The sequence below is a fragment of the Salvelinus sp. IW2-2015 genome, unplaced genomic scaffold, assembly GCF_002910315.2.
Source record: "Salvelinus sp. IW2-2015 unplaced genomic scaffold, ASM291031v2 Un_scaffold16369, whole genome shotgun sequence".
Classification (NCBI taxonomy): domain Eukaryota; kingdom Metazoa; phylum Chordata; class Actinopteri; order Salmoniformes; family Salmonidae; genus Salvelinus; species Salvelinus sp. IW2-2015.
The window spans coordinates 167,096-184,080 of NW_019957555.1; the positions used below are offsets into that span (position 1 = coordinate 167,096).

At 41.1% G+C, this 16,985-nt stretch overlaps 1 long non-coding RNA gene across 1 annotated transcript; it reads right to left on the reverse strand.

Moving 5' to 3' along the window:
- Positions 1 to 13,830: 13,830 nt before the first annotated feature.
- On the reverse strand, positions 13,831 to 14,764 carry LOC139027441 (uncharacterized). The gene is made up of 3 exons (XR_011479521.1): positions 14,548 to 14,764; positions 14,412 to 14,450; positions 13,831 to 14,140 (listed from the first exon to the last, which is right to left on the reverse strand). It is a non-coding gene; the product is annotated as an uncharacterized lncRNA (long non-coding RNA).
- Positions 14,765 to 16,985: the final 2,221 nt, after the last annotated feature.

A 16,985-nucleotide genomic window follows, 5' to 3' on the forward strand; every position in this document is an offset into this window, starting at 1 on the left:
GAAGGTGGATAAATGTAACAGAAAGTGAGCTTCCATTTGATTGGTTGAAAGGCAACACAGGCGTGGTAAAATATCTTAATACGCATCTTGCCCTTAGTCTGGCCCTCTCTGATAAGGGTGYGGTCCATCTCTGCACTTTGATTGGCATGGTGCCAGACAACCCGAAGTCCCCAACCCAGAACTTGCAAAAGAATCATGTGAACACGATTTTAGCATTTAAAACTTGGTGGGACAAACTCAAACATTTGTTTTTTAGATGCATGCCAGCAAAGCCACAACACAACACTAAACTTTAAATTAATTGCACTATAATGGTGAACAACGGTGCACACAAACTGTTAGGGCAATACATAAAGCTGTCTTTCTTTTCAGCACAATGGAGTGAATCCTACCACTGCTACACCTGGCTATCAGCGGAGCKCTTGTCTGGCAGCGAAACAGTTCATTCAGCCTCATTTACTGCCTTTAAAAAAACATAGCTGATATGGCTGACTTGCTTAAAAATGTGGTTTCTACTGACACTTGCGATGTACAGACTATGGCATAAGGGGACAACGAGCAGATAAGAGGCAATCTGTAATTTCAATTAAGACATTCATGAGCGAGCTAAGACGGATGTAGTCAATAAACAGTTGAAGTCGGAAGTTTACATACACTTAGGTTGGAGTCATTAAAACTCGTTTTTCCACCACTCCACACATTTCTTGTTAACAAACTATAGTTTTGGCAAGTCGGTTAGGACATCTACTTTGTGCATGACACAAGTAATTTTTCAAAGACAGATCATTTCACTTCACTTTCACTGTATCACAATTCTAGTGGGTCAGGAGTTTACATACACTAAGTTGACTGTGCCTTTAAACAGCTTGGAAAATTCCAGAAAATTAGGTAATGTCTTTAGAAGCTTCTGTTAGGATAATTGACATAATTTGAGTCAATTGGAGGTGTACCTATGGATGTTTTTCAAGGCCTACCTTCAAACTCAGTGCCTCTTTGCTTGACATCATGGTTAAATCAAAAGAAATCAGCCAAGACCTCAGAAATAAAATTGTAGACCTCCACAAGTCTGGTTCATCCTTGGGAGCAATTTCCAAACGCCTGAAGGTACCACGTTCATCTGTACAAACAATAGTACGCAAGTATATACACCATGGGACCGCACAGCCGTCATACCGCTCAGAAAGGAGACGCGTTCTGTCTCCTAGAGATGAACGTACTTTGGTGCGAAAAGTACAAATCAATCCCAGAACAACCTGTTTCCTTGTACCTGGAGGAAACAGGTACAAAAGTATCTATATCCACAGTAAAACGAGTCCTATATCAACATAGCCTATAGGCCGCTCCGCAAGGAAGAAGCCACCGCTCCAAAACCACCATAAAAAATCCAGACTACGGTTTGCAACTGCACATGGGGACAAAAATGTGAATAAATAAATAAAAGCTGAAATAAATAATTCTCTCTACTATTATTCTGACATTTCACATTCTTAAAATAAAGTGGTGATCCTAACTGACCCAAGACAGGGAATTTTTACTAGGATTAAATGTCAATAATTGTGAAAAACTGAGTTTAATTGTCTTTGGCTAAGGTGTATGTAAACRTCCGACTTCAACTGTAACTAAATGTACAATATAGAATTCAGAAAATGGGCCATTCTTACAGTATTCTCCCTGTACACCAAGTCTGAACCGTAGGATAAATAAAGGGGGCATATAAGWAGACAATGAAAGCTCATTATCATTGAGTTAATAAACCCACATACAAACATGGTCTCTTTTTTGCTTTTTTTTGCTGTTGAAATATCAAATGTGTAGAGGAGCTCTAGCTGAGCCATGCTATTAAGGGTATTCAGCAGAAAGACAGCACTTATTGTCATTGAATACAGGACACCTGAAAATGCTTCCAGTGATGGGTCGTTCCACCAATTCGATTGGGGGGGTGGATTTTAACATTCTGTCATAAGCACATGTCCAACTTCATAAAAAAACATGTTTTCCCATCTCAAGAGGTTAAATTAAAAAATACCATAGTAAGTGCATATTAAGTGCCATATAAGGTAACAGGGTTGACAATTTCATCTTAAATCAGCCATAAATCCCATTGTGACAGGGTGAATGGAAACTTGTGTGCAACAGGAAGCGGCAATTGAATGCAAGCTTCACAAAACATTTGTATTGTTAAAACATTCTAGCCTGTCTATCTATATGAGCCAGGGTTGACGTGTTATGTTCGACCTGCTCAGTTTTCAACCACAAAAAAAACTGAAAATGGCCGAAAATAGTAGAACCAGCTCACCTGCTTTTACACTATTTTGATTATTAGATGTTCAATGTTTCATTGTAAAATATATTTTAAAATAGTTTCACCATATTAAAAGGAGAGTTCAGTTCACGTAACAGGGTTGACATTAAAATAAGGGACAGAGGTAACTGAATCACTACCCACAAATACTAGTTTACTATAGAATTCTGTAGTATCCTATACTCCACACTGTAGTATCCCTTGATCGTGAAGTGCTTACACATTGTTTTTAGGGTTCTTTATAATCGTTAGGTTCTTTGGACGAGATTAAAGGACCCTTTACTAAAAAAGGCTATATACGTATACACTATATATACCCAGTGAAGGCAAAGAACCGTGAGGGTTCTATCCCTACCCCAGAGTGTAATAGGGATTTTAGAAATTAATAGCTAACAAAAGCTAACTCAGTCACATCAAACTCTGAAATGACAGCGAAKATTCCCTTTTAATTTGTTTTAGCTGTTTTCCATTGACATTTACAGTGCATTTGAATTCAGAGCTCTTGACTTTTTCCACATTTTGTTACATACAGKCTTGTTTGAAAATGTATTAAATCGTTTTTTCCCCCKTCATCAATCTACACACAATACCCCATAATAACAAAGTAAAAACAGGGTTAGAAATGTTTGCTAATTTATGTATATATATATAGAAACAAATGAAATATTACATTTACATAAGTWTTCAGACCCTTTACTCAGTTCTTTGTTGAAGCACCTTTGGCAGCGATTACAGCTTCGAAGCTTGGCACACCTGTATTTGGGGAGTTTTTCCAATTATTCTCTGCAGATCCTCCCAAGCTCTGTCAGGTTGGGTGGAGAGCGTCGCTACACAGCTATTTTCACGTCTCTCCAGAGATGTTCGATCGGGTTCAAGTCCGGCCTACTCAAGGACACTCAGAGACTTGTCCCGAAGCCACTCCTTTGTTGTCTTGGCTGTGTGCTTAGGGTCGTTGTCCTGTTGGAACCTTTGCCCCAGTCTGAGGTCCTGAGTGCTCTGGAGCAGGTTTTCTGAATGACGCTTGTCATTCAGGCCAAAGAGTTCAATCTTGGTTTCATCAGACCAGAGAATTTTGTTTCTCATGGTCTGKGAGTCCTTTTAGGTGCCTTTTGGCAAACTCCAAGCGGCCTGTCATGTGCATTTTACTGAGGAGTGGCTTCCGTCTGGCTACTCTACCATAAAGGCCTGATTGGTGGAGCACTGCGGAGATGGTTGTCCTTCTGGAAGGTTCTCCCATCTCCACAGAGGAACTCTGGAGCTCTGCCAGAGTGGCCATCGGGTTCTTGGTCACCTCCCTGACCAAGGTCCTTCTCCCCTGATTGCTCAGTTTGGCCGGGCGGCCAGCTCTAGAAAGTGTCTTGGTGGCTCAAAACTTCTTCCATTTACGAATAATGGAGGCKYTGGGGTTCTTGGTGACCTTCAATGCTGCAGAAATGTTTTGGTACCCTGCCCCAGATCTGTGCCTCGACACAATCCTGTCCCGGAGCTCTACGGACAATTCCTTCGACCTCTTGGCTTGGTTTTTGCTCTGACATGCACAGTCATCTGTGGGACTTATATAGACAGGTGTGTGCACCTTTCCAAATCATGTCCAATCAATTCAACTTACCACGGGTGGACTCCAATCAAGTTGTAGAAACATCAAGGATGATCAATGGAAAACAGATGAACCTGAGCTCAATTTCGAGTCTCATCGCAAATGGTCTGAATACTTATGTAAATAAGGTATTTGCCAAAACATTTTTTATATGAAACGGTTTTCACTTTGTCATTTTTGGGGATTGTGTGTAGATTGACGAGGATTTCTTTTATTTAATACATTTTAGAATAAGGCTGTAACGTAACAAAATGTGTAAAAAGTCAAGGGGTCTGAATACTTTCCCGAATGTACTGTGCCTTTAAAAAAGGTAGGGGCGTGGATCAGAAAACCAGTTAGTATCTGGTGTGACCACCATTTGCCTCATGCAGCGCAACACATCTACTTCACATAAAGTTGATCAGGCTGTTGATTGTGGCCTGTGGAATGTTGTCCCACTCCTCTTCAATGGCTGTGCGAAGTTGCTGGATATTGGCGGGAACTGGAACACTCTGTCATACATGTCGATCCAGAGCATCCCAAACATGCTCAATGACATGTCTGTTGAGTATGCAGGCCAWGGAAGAACTGGGACATTTTCAGCTTCCTGGAATTGTCTACAGATCCTTGTGACATGGGGCCGTGCAATATCATGCTGAAACACGAGGTGATGGTGGCGAGTGAATGGCACGACAATGGGCCTCAGGATCTCGTCAGGTTAACTCTTTGCATTCAAATTGCCTTTGATAAAATGCAATTGTGTTCGTTGTCCCTAGTTTATGCCTGCCATAACAGAACCTCATCGCCACCATGGGGCACTCTGTTCACAACGTTGACATCAGCAAACTGCTCGCCCACACGAGTACCACTCTGTCATCTGCCRGGTACAGTTGAAACGAGGATTAATCTGTGAAGAGCACACTTCTCCAGCGTGCCAGTGGTCATCGAAGGTGAGCATTTGCCCACTGAAGTCAGTTACGACGCCGAACTGCAYTCAGGTCAAGACCCTGGTGAGGACGACGAGCACGCAGATGAGCTTCCCTGAGACAGTTTCTGATAGTTTGTGCAGAAATTCTTTGGTTGTGCAAACTCACATGTTTCCTCAGCTGTCCAGGTGGCTGGTCTCAGACGATCCCACAGATGAAGAAGCGGGATGTGGAAATCCTGGTCTGGTATGGTGACAGTTGTGGTCTGCGGTTGTGAGGCTGGTTGGACATACTGCCAAACTCTCTAAAATGACATRGGAGGCGTCTTATGGTAGAGAAATTAACATTAAATTCTCTGGCAACAGCTCTGGTCGACATACTGTACCTGCAGTCAGCATGCCAATTGTACGCTCCCTTAAAACTTGAGACATCTGTGGCTTTGTGTTGTATGACAAAACTACACATTTTAGAGTTAACTTATATTGTTCTTATCACAAGGTGCACCTGGGTAATGATSACGCTGTTTAATCATCTTCTTGATATGCCACACCTGTCAGGTGGATGGATTCTCTTGACAAAGGAAAAAGGCTCACTAACAGAGATGTAAACACATTTGTGCATAAAATCTGAGAGATATAACCTTTTTGTGCYTATGGAACATTTCTGGGATCTTTTATTTCAGCTCATGAAACATGGGACCAATTCATTACATGTTGCGTTTATATTTTTGTTCAGTGTAGTTACCCAATCCATGCAGGGCCCCCCATTAACCCACTTGTCTCCCCTAACACCTCTTCTCCTCCCCATCTGACGAATAACTGAGCGGCAGCAGGCAGTAGCAGCCTGTCTCATTGAGAGCAGGCTCCTGAATCCTCCTGTGGGTAAACGGAAAGAGGTATCCTGCACGTTTTCAAGTTAAAAGTCTCCATTACTCAGTTCAGTTTACTTCACATTTAGTTAGCTAATGTAATGGATTTGTTTGCCAGCGCAAGTCTAGATAGCACTAGCTGTATTGTGCCTACAACAGTGAAGTTTCAGTCTGCTAGGTGTATCTCTACATCATGGGTATATCTCTGGCTGACGTGGACATCACCATGCATGCACTTATCAAAATATGACTAATTAAATTTACACCATCCATTCTCTGGCTCTGTCTGCAATCAAACCAGTAGTATCTACCAGAAATAATGAATCATAACCAGTAGTATCTACCAGAATAATAATCAAACCAGTAGTACTACCAGGAATAATAATCATAACAGTAGTATCTACCAGAATCATAACAGTAGAATCTACCATGATTAAGAATCATACCAGTTAGTATCTACCAGGAATAATTAATCATAACCAGTAGTATCTACCAGGAATAATGAATCATAACCAGTAGTATCTACCAGGAATAATGAATCATAACCAGTAGTATCTACCAGGATACTCATCGTAACCAGTAGTATCTACCAGGAATAATGAATAATAACCAGCAGTATCTACCAGGAATAATTAATCATAACCAGTAGTATCTACCAGGAATAATGAAACAATAGATGTTTGGTGAATCTAATGAATTATGTATGAGACAGAGAGATATAGTAGATGGCATATGTCCAAAAGTGATTGATGATCTATTTTTAGTGTCATGTGTTTATGCCCTTTATGGACATCCTGTCCGGATGTTTCACGCTATCCAGTGAGTGCTTATGTAACATGATAGTGCAGCTGTTCCTTTGAAGTAAAGCAATAGTTTGCAATAAAAATGTCATGTTGATTGATGTGTAGTGACCTTGTTGAAACTGTTAATGTGTTTGAAAAGTTTAAACAGTTGGAATATGTTTGTAGTGAACTTATGGAGTGAGCTTGTGAGCCCCTGTAGAATGAAAAAAAAAGTTATTTCGGGGTAGTATCCCTGAGTATGAGTAAGACCTGTGAACACTACGAGCGACCAGAAACCTCAAGAGAGATAAACTTCAGAAAACTCGTTGAGTACTAAAAATCAGCAGTATATGATGCGTCAAAAAAGCATTTTCAAAATTTGTGATAGAACCCAAATAGCCTCCGTAACTGGACTGAAAGATCAAGTGTTGATGTCTAATGGACAACTGTGGAGGTATATGTTTAATTACCCTGCCTGTAAAGTGAAACTCTATACCTTAGCCGAAGGAGAAGAATATACAGACCAGACCTTAGGAGTGGACTACAGGTTTGAAGACTGGCATGTGTTTCGCAAGGTGGTGTGTCCTGAACTGAGAGTTAGCTCAAASGGTTATAACGTGTACACGGGCTAGTCGCCCCTGCCTCCTCAGGAAGAATATTTCATAGGGTGAAAATACAAAGAACGAATGGACTTCCTTGTGGACTCGTGGAGTTCTATATCAGSCACGAGAAAATACACAACGGGAACTTCCGTGATGGTGGGCTGACAGGGGATTTTAGGTTACAGATGCTTATTTCTTTTAAAGGTTGGGATATAATGGAATTGAAATTGTTTGAGTTAGTGGATGCTCTCTTTTTACAGAGCCAGTGCATTATACATATGAGTACTAAGGATGTTGATTCAAAGGAACCCCCAGAAGGGTCAACCCCTGAAAAAACTAAGTATGCTGGTGTTACGTTAATCACGCCCCGATCCCAAAGGAATGGTTCAACAATAAAAGGGGTGACCATAAAGCCTCTGGTTCTTCATTTCAGCATATACCATGGATATTCATATGCCATATGAGGACTCCAATACGTGTGGGTACCAGACCCTGAAGACTCTATGCCTCACAGCCCTCCTTTCTACTCCCCCTAGTCATGCCCTCCGACACCCCCTACATATACACAGCATGAGGATGTGTTTGATGGGGTGGTCAGTACTATTTTTGTGGATACCATCAAGGCCTCTGTAGCCGCACTTTTAGATGTGGTGATTGGAGAGTATATAAGAGAAAAATGCCACGGTTGTGAGATCTATCACCCCAGCCAGCGACGACATCCTTGTTTATATGACCCACCCATGTACTTTTTCTTCAACCACTTTGAGGAGCTGGTGAAAAGACTGTGGTCCGACCGTTTTATAACATCAATGGTCAGAGCCCTGGAGTCTATGGGTCTTGTGCCATCTATTCCTAAGGTTTATGGTGTAACAGAGGCTTTCCTACATGACCTGAAGGAGGCGATCTACATCCACGAGAAACTCAAAGAAATCAGGCAATCACTGAGGGACGACAACAAATACAASAAAGCTTTGGTGGCTGATGTGGTTACTTTCTGGCTCAATGAACCCCAAGAAAYCGAGTACCATTATTATARATTTTTTAAATTAGATATAAAGAAATGGGTAACTATTTGCATACCATGTTAGAGGGAATAACTCGATTTTTTCTTTTGAGATAATTTACAACTCTTATGCAACAAATMATTGAAAATAAAGTGGACAATGTCTCGCTCTACACAGCCAACAATACAGGGGTTAATGCAGAGRGTGTGTTAAAAATGGAYCAAATCATGAGTCATGTAAGACATACGGGGYAGACTCTACAATGGKCACAACTGGTATCCCGTCTTGCGGATGATTCTGAAGAACTAGAAACATCCTTGTCTAAGATTTTAGTTTATTTGTTTGAGCCATCATTTAATTGTAACATGTATCATATTTTTTGTGTATACACTTATATAACGAATGTATGTGTTAAAAGTATACCATGTGTTGCATGCCTGGGTCATTGAGAAAAAGGGTAATAATATRTTGCTACGTATCCCAAATTGTATGGATACGTAATACGTAAAAATGTATGCAAAAATAAAATGCAAAATGAAAATGAAAATTAAATGGGTTCATTATTGTTATTGTCCATCAAAGAGGCAAGAAGGATGGCTGAGCAGATGTTGAAAAACATGTATTATACCCCCTCTAACCCAGGGTCTTTCGGGGGAAGGAGAGGTTCCAGAGAGATATAGCTGAAGAAACAGGTAGCAGGTTAGGCGCTGCTCAAGTGAATGATTGGCTAGCAGAGCAGGATGCTTACACTCTGCATAAACCTGTGCGAAAACAATTTCCTCGAAATAGAGTTTTTTCTACTCATCCCTTGTCCCAGTTTCAGGCGGATCTATGTGACATGCAGAAACTTAATGATAAAAATTATGGAAATCGATACATACTAACGGTTATAGACATTTTCTCTAAAATAGCATTTGTAAGGGGTCTTTAAAAATAAGAGTGGGGCAGAGGTGACCCGGGCCTTTGACTATCTTGGAGGAAGGAGGAGCTCCCAAGAAAGTGCAGACTGACGGCGGTAAATACTATTTTAATAAAACTTTTCAGAAACTAATGAAGAAGCACAATATCGTACATTTTGCTACYGGTTCYGATTTGAAAGCTTCAGTTGTTGAACGCTTTAACAMGACTTTGAAGGACAGACTGTMGAAATACTTTACGGCTCACAACACCCATAGATACAGTTAAAGTCYGGAATTTACATACACCTTAGCCAAATACATTTCAACTCTGTGTTTCACKATTTATGACATTTAATCCWYGRAAAAATTCCCTGTCTTAGGTCAGTTAGGATCACCACTTAATTTTAAGAATGTGAAATGTCAGAATAATAGGAGAGAGAATGATTTATTTCAGAGAATACTCAGAAACCTTTTCTAAAAGAACAAGCAACATGGCTCTTTTACACCGCATGTGCTCTGAAGCTATAAAAACAGAGCTCGATCTTTTCACGGCCCCCTTAACACAATTTTCAATAGATAGATCCAGTTATGTGGAGATAGCCCCACTCTCTGCCATTACAGACAATGGACCTATAGAGTTTTTCATCCCAGGCCATGGTGACAACTACCTGGACCTCAACAACACCTTATTGCATTTACATCTCAAAGTGACCAAAAAAAAAAAAGAGATGGTACCAATATTGCAAATGATGCCACGGTGAGCCTCATTAATAACCCCTTGGCGACCATCTTCTCCCAAGTGGATGTGCCTTTGGGTGAACGCCTTATCAGTCAAAGCAGTGCCACCTATCCTTATAGGGCCATCATGGAATGTTTACTAAACTACTCCGAAGACACTTTGAAGAGACAATTCAGCGCTGGGCTGTTTAGTAAGGATACTGCAGGAGCTTCTGTGGAAGCCATAGACCCCACTACTGGTGAAAACAAAGGACTGGAGACTCCTGCTCTCTACTGTACAGCCTCTCGAGAGTTTCATCTGCTAGGTCCTGTACACTCTTTTTCTTTCAAGAACGTTTACTCTTAAATTCGGTTGATTTAAGGATAAAATMAACAATGGCCAAGGATGAGTTTTGTCTGATGGCTGCCCGAGACGGTGACTTTAGTTTAAAAGTGTTGGGTGCTCGGCTTTTTATTTTAAAAAGTGTCTATCTCCAGCAGTTCGTCTGGATCGTTCACAGGCTTTCATGGAAGGATATGCCCTTTACGCTCTCCAAGGAATTACCATGAAAACATTCAGTATAGCTGTGGGGAGTAGAATCTGCAGTCAAGATGTAGAGGGGTAACGTGTTTTTAGGRACGTTACCCCTCTACATCGCTATAAGATTGGTTGATCACACCTCTAATACAGGCAGTTTACATTAAAAGAAACTATACATTTTCAGCATTTCAATGCAGAGTATGTTGCATTCTGTCAGGACGGACGTCAGGTCCCTGCTAAGGCTTTCCAACCACAATTCAATAACAAKATATCCTCGCTACAGGATCTAAAAMATCTCTCTTTACCTATTGACAGAAATTATTTTGCAGAGGGTTACACATTGTATGCTTTCAATTCATCACCAGATTATGACACATCAGGAAATCTGTCTGTGGTGTCCCAAGGTAACCTCAGGCTGGAAATGCGTTTCCGTACACCTTTAGATCGTACAGTTAGTATGATTGTTTATGCATGCTCTGATTCAATGTTGGTGAATGCCCGAAGACAAGTCTTAGTGGATTATTATTCATTAAGATATTAAGGAACATTGAGCAAAACATGAAGACCCAAGAGCTACAAGGTCTCATGAGCCGCTTGATAGGAAAACAATTTTGTGGAGTATGGGCTTGTGATGAAGTACCTATTGAGAAAACACATTGGGTGATGAACATATGGACTTTGAAATTAACAAGGGAGAGGTTAAGCGTAGGCTAAGTCTGGCATAAGTGTCAGTGTTCCAGGTGAATGGAATAAAGCGGAGTAAGGCGCAGGACACAGGTATGAGTAAAGCCACGATATTTCCTCAATATCAACAATAATCCAACAAGGATAAACATAAACAATCCAGAACACGTACACGGAACCACTTGACAAAAACAATCAKGCACAAAACAAAAGGGGAAGCCAGAGGGTTAAATAAGGAACATGATTATGGAATGGAAACCAGGTGTGTACAATGAAGACAAAACAAATCGAAAATGAAACATGGATCGGTGGTGACTAGAAAGCCGGTGACGTCGACCGCCGAACGCTGCCCGAACAAGGAGAGGGACCAACTTCGGCGGAAGTCATGACAATAAGCTTATTCCCACACTTTACAATAACTCTGTTGCAGTGGTCTTAGGTAGTCTCCGTATAGGCTATTCCCTCCATCATGACACTGCTGCCCAGTTGAAGAACTTGTGATCTCCATGCAGCACCACAGCACCATACGCCTTTGGAAAAGTCATATCCAAATAAAAAAATAAGTGTTCAACTTGTAGGCATTGCAATTTAGACTATCATTTTGGGTACTTGCGGAATAATTTTAGAACTCTGTGCTCTATAACTGTTTTTATTATAGGGCTCTTCTTGAAAGAGACCCTAGCTCACAGGCTTCTGAATATATCCTCTAAATACATGTTAAAGAAAATAGTTTAAGAAACACATGCAGTGGCTGATAGGGAAAACAGATCTGGCAATWAGCATAGGCTATAGATAGTCTTGACCATATGGGACCCCTTGGCTTTTTCGCTCAAGCCATGACTTAATCAATATTTTGTTTTGTCTCATTTATTGATATGGATATAGACTCTGCGTGATGGGATTGTGCAACGCAAATGACTATAACAAGCCTACATACAAAGTGGAATGCACTAATACAACAGTCAAAATGCCTAATATAAAGCCTACAGTCCGTGTTCCCAAATACTGGAAAAAGTGTGATTCATTAGGTTACATGACCACTACAATACCCCCACACGGTTCCAAAAAATAATTATGCAATTATATGGCCATTACATAACACACCGCATGGCATATTTACATAGTGGAATAAGCCTAAATCATATTTAGGCTACTTTCTATTTTGCAGCTCAGGCGGTTATTCTAGACAAGGCTCTTCTGTGTCTATCATTCTCACACAAGTCATTTGCTGAAGGCCCAAGCCTATACTACTACATCAACTGGTATAACTTTGTTATTGAATGCAGTTTGAAAACAAGCTCTYGACTTTTATTTTGGAAATGAAACTTTCAGATGCCACATTACTGACAAAAGTTTGTACGCATAAAAAAGATCTGTAACCGAGTAAAGGGAGATGTAAAGTAAAAATTCTATATCTAAATGTTCATTCATAGTCGTAGGGCTTGTAAGTTTACAGATCTATTTTAATGTTTACGCTTCATGTTTCACGCATGGCTTTTCTTACGATCCTAACAATACCTACGTTCAACCTTTTGGCAGGTATCTGGCTCCACAGTTCAGTCCTCAAAGCCCCAACTCCCAATCCAGCTATATCCTTTAACATATTCTTACCAGTGGCGGTCAGTGACATTTAAGATAAGGGAGGACCCTTTTTTTTCATGAGCATGGCCTTATTTCTATTACAGCATATTGGATGACTCTCATTCATATTCCATTCACCCAGTTCAATGTAACAGAGATAGGTTAAGGCTACTACATGATACTCACATTTTCCCTATACCCATCATGAGGTTGCTACAACCTAGTCTATGAATGAAAGTTCACAACGTAGCTGCACACAGGTTGAGAGACAAATTTGAGGTGACAGACAGTGACATGCAATACAGCCTTGCACACTCTTGCATGCATCTAGCTGATACAGGGTGTAAGCATTAGTCCAACAGTTGCAAACAAGAGTTTCTATTGGACAAATTCAGGTATGTTTATCCCCGCTTTGTTCTGTTTGCTTCKGTTTTTCAACAGAATCAACCGAATGAATTCACCCCTGATCACACGTAAACAGAGTTCACTCTCATAACAGCCACATTGTATTCCTTTTCTTCCCTTCACTTGTGGACTTCAATGCACAACACATCAGCTGTATGTGACCAGGCGAAAAAACCTTTCCAAGTCAAACCGCTACACACAGCCTATGTCGTTGTCACCATATTAGCTAAAGTAATGCCATAGTCAGCATAGCTAATAGAACTCATGCATAAACCCACTACAATTATGCAGTAACGTTAGTGTACAGTCAGTAAGCAGTTACACCGGTGGGCCCCGGTGACAATAKATTTGTAATACCATAAGCTTACCTTGACTTGGAAGAGTTCCAGTGTTGTGTTGGAAAGTCATAGTGAGCTAGCTAACATAGCTTCCCTCTGTTTGAGCAGGGTGTTTTAGTAGGCTAAACTAACGAGCTGCATTTGCTAGGTAAGTAAGTGAAACTGAAAAAAAAWACTAAATCTCTCTCTCTATTTCTCTTTTGCTTCTCCTTCATTTTGGAAGAAATGAATTTGTTCAAAACTGTTCAACTATTATCTTTCTCTCTTTTTGAGTCAACTACTCACCACATGTTATACACTGCAGTCCTAGCTAGCTGTAGCTTATGCTTTCACTACTAGATTAATTCTCTGATCCTTTGATTGGGGGGACAACATGTCAGTTCATGCTGCAAGASCTCTGATAGGCTGGAGGACGTCCCCTGGAAGTTGTCATAATTACTGTGTAAGTCTATGGAAGGGGGTGAGAACCATGAGCCTCCTAGGTTTTTGTATTGAAGTCAATGTACCCAGAGGAGGACAGAAGCTTGCTGTCCTCCGGCTACACCATGGTGCTACCCTTATCATGACACAAGGCGAGACCCAGATGCAGACACAGGAGGCAGATGGTTGGAGTCTTACAATGTTTATTCATCCAAAAGGAGTATGCAAGAGAATGGTCGTGGACAGGCAAAAGGTCAAAACCAGATCAGAGTCCWGAGGGTACAGAGTGGCAGACAGGCTTGTGGTCAAGGCAGGCAGAATGGTGAGGCAGAGTCCAGAAACAGGRAAGGGTCAAAACCGGGAGGAATAGAAAAAGGAGAATAGCAAAAAGCAGGAGAACGGGAAAACGCTGGTTGACTTGGAAAAATATACAAGACAAACTGGCAGAGAGACAGGAAACACAGGGATAAATACACTGGGAAAAATCAGCGACACCTGGAGGGGGTGGAGACAATCACAAGGACAGGTAAAACAGATCAGGGCGTGACAACCCTAAAGAATGCTGTTGAGGCTACTGTAGACCTTCTTTGCAAAATAGTGTGTTTTAATCAGCTATTTGGTGACATGATTATATTTAGTATAGTTTTATCTAAAAAGGATAACTTTTTAAAATGTTTTACCATTTTTATTTTTATGAAATTCACTGAGGAGGATGGTTCTCCCCTTCCTCCTCCGAGGAACCTACACTGATTTGGCATATTCTTACCTCTTTGTTGATTTATATCCATTGAATTGTGTCCATTTTCTGTTTTAGAAATTGAAAAGTGAGAAAGTGTCAAACAACAGCCATTTGCACAACTATAAAACAATATCAATTTAGATCATAAAGGGAGAAACCTTACCTTAAATTGAGATCTTAACATTTTTCAGTTAAATACCTTCACCTGCTGTCTTCTCAAATTCAAATAAAAAAAAGTCAGTGTCAAGAACTCCAGGACCTACCGTACTATTTGTGAAGTGAATTGAGTATATCGTATGCTTATTGGTCATTGACCAATCCTGGAAGGATATTGACCTCATCCCGTCAGTAGAGGATGCCTTGTTGCTCTTTAAAAGTGATTTCCTCGCCATCTTAAATAAGCATGCCCCATTCAAAAAATGTAAAACTAAGAACAGATGTAGCCCTTGGTTCACCCCAGACTTGACTGTCCTTGACCAGCACAAAAACATCCTGTGGCGCGTTCTGCATTAGCATCAAATAGCCCCTGCGGTATGCAATTTTTCAGGGAAGTCAGGAACAAATATACTCAGTCAGTTAGGAAAACTAAGACTAGCTTTTTCAAACAGAAATGTGTTTCCTGTAGCACAATGTAAAGTCCATGGAGAATAAGAGCACCTCCTCCCAGCTGCCCACTGCACTGAGGATAGGAAACACTGTCACCACCGATAAATCGAAGATAATCAATAATTTCAATAAGCATTTTTCTATGGCTGCCCATGCTTTCCACCTGGCTACCCCTACCRCGGCCAATATCTCAGCACCCCCTGCAGCAACTTGCCCCCAACCCACATCACTCCTTCACCCAGACCCAAGGTCCTGAAAGATATCATAACCGCCATCGATAAAAGACAATACTGTGCAGCCGTCTTCATTGACCTGGCCAAGGCTTTCGACTCTGTCAATCACCGCATTCTTATCGGCAGACTCAATAGCCTTGGCTTCTCAAATGACTGCCTCGCCTGGTTCACCAACTACTTCTCAGATAGAGTTCAGTGTGTCAAATCGGAGGGCCTGTTGTCCGGACCTCTGGCAGTCTCTATGGGGGTGCCACAGGGTTCAATTCTCGGGCCGACTCTTTTCTCTGTATATATCAATGATGTCACTCTTGCTGCTGGTGATTCTCTCATCCACTTCTACGCAGACAACACTATTCTGTATACATCTGGCCCTTCTTTGGACACCGTGCTAACAAACCTCCAAACGAGCTTTAACACCATACAACACTCCTTCCATGGCCTCCAACTGCTTTTAAATGCTATTAAAACTAAGTGTATGCTCTTCAACCGATCACTGCCCGCACCCTCCCGTCCGACTAGCATCACTACTCTGGACGGTTCTGACRTAGAATATGTGYACAACTACAAATACCTAGGTGTCTGGTTAGACTGTAAACTCTCCTTCCAGACTCACATCAAGCATCTCCAATCCAAAATTAAATCTAGAATTGGCTTCCTATTTCGCAACAAAGCCTACTTCACTCATGCTGCCAAACATACCCTCGTAAAACGAACTATCCTACCCATCCTTGACTTCGGCGATGTGATTTACAAAATAGCCTCCAACACTCTACTTAGCAAACTGGATGTAGTCTATCACAGTGCCATCCGTTTTGTCACCAAAGCCCCATATACTACCCATCACTGCGACCTGTATGCTCTCGTTGGCTGGCCCTCACTACATATTCGTCGCCAAACCCACTGGCTCCAGGTCATCTATAAGTCTTTGCTAGGTAAAGCTCCGCCTTATCTTAGCTCACTGGTCACCATAACAACACCCACCCGTAGCACGTGCTCAAGCAGGTATATTTCACTGGTTATCCCCAAAGCCAACATTTCCTTTGGCCGCCTTTCCTTCCAGTTCTCTGCTGCCAATGACRGGAACGAATTGCAAAAATCACTGAAACTGGAGTCTTATATSMCCCTCTCTAACTTTAAGCATCAGCTGTCAGAGCAGCTTACCGATCACTGTACCTGTACTCAGCCAATCTGTAAATAGCACACCCAACTATCTCATCCCCATATTATTACTTACCCTCTTTCTCTTTTGCACCCCAGTATCTCTACTTGCACATCATCATCTGCACATCTATCACTCCAGTGTTAATGCTAAATTGTAATTATTTCGGCTCTATGGCCTATTTATTGCCTACCTCCCTACTCTTCTACATTTGCACACACTGTACATAGATTTTTCTATTGTGTTATTGACTGTACGTTTGTTTATGTGTAACTCTGTGTTGTTGTTTTTGTCATACTGCTTTGCTTTATCTTGGCCAGGTCGCAGTTGTAAATGAGAACTTGTTCTCAACTGGCCTACCTGGTTAAATAAAGGTGAATTAAAAAAATATATAAAAAAATAAATTGTATGGATATGGTTAGCATGCCAAAAGTTTTTGAATGTCGTACTAAATTCGCCAAAAATATGAAGTATACACGCACAGGACACTATTGCAGTACTTTAGGTCCCATAATGCAATTCTTCAGGAAATGTACGTGGCTTCACATCGTTTCCAGATTTGAAGAAAATGGACGAAAATATGCAGCCGAAGTACAACGAGAG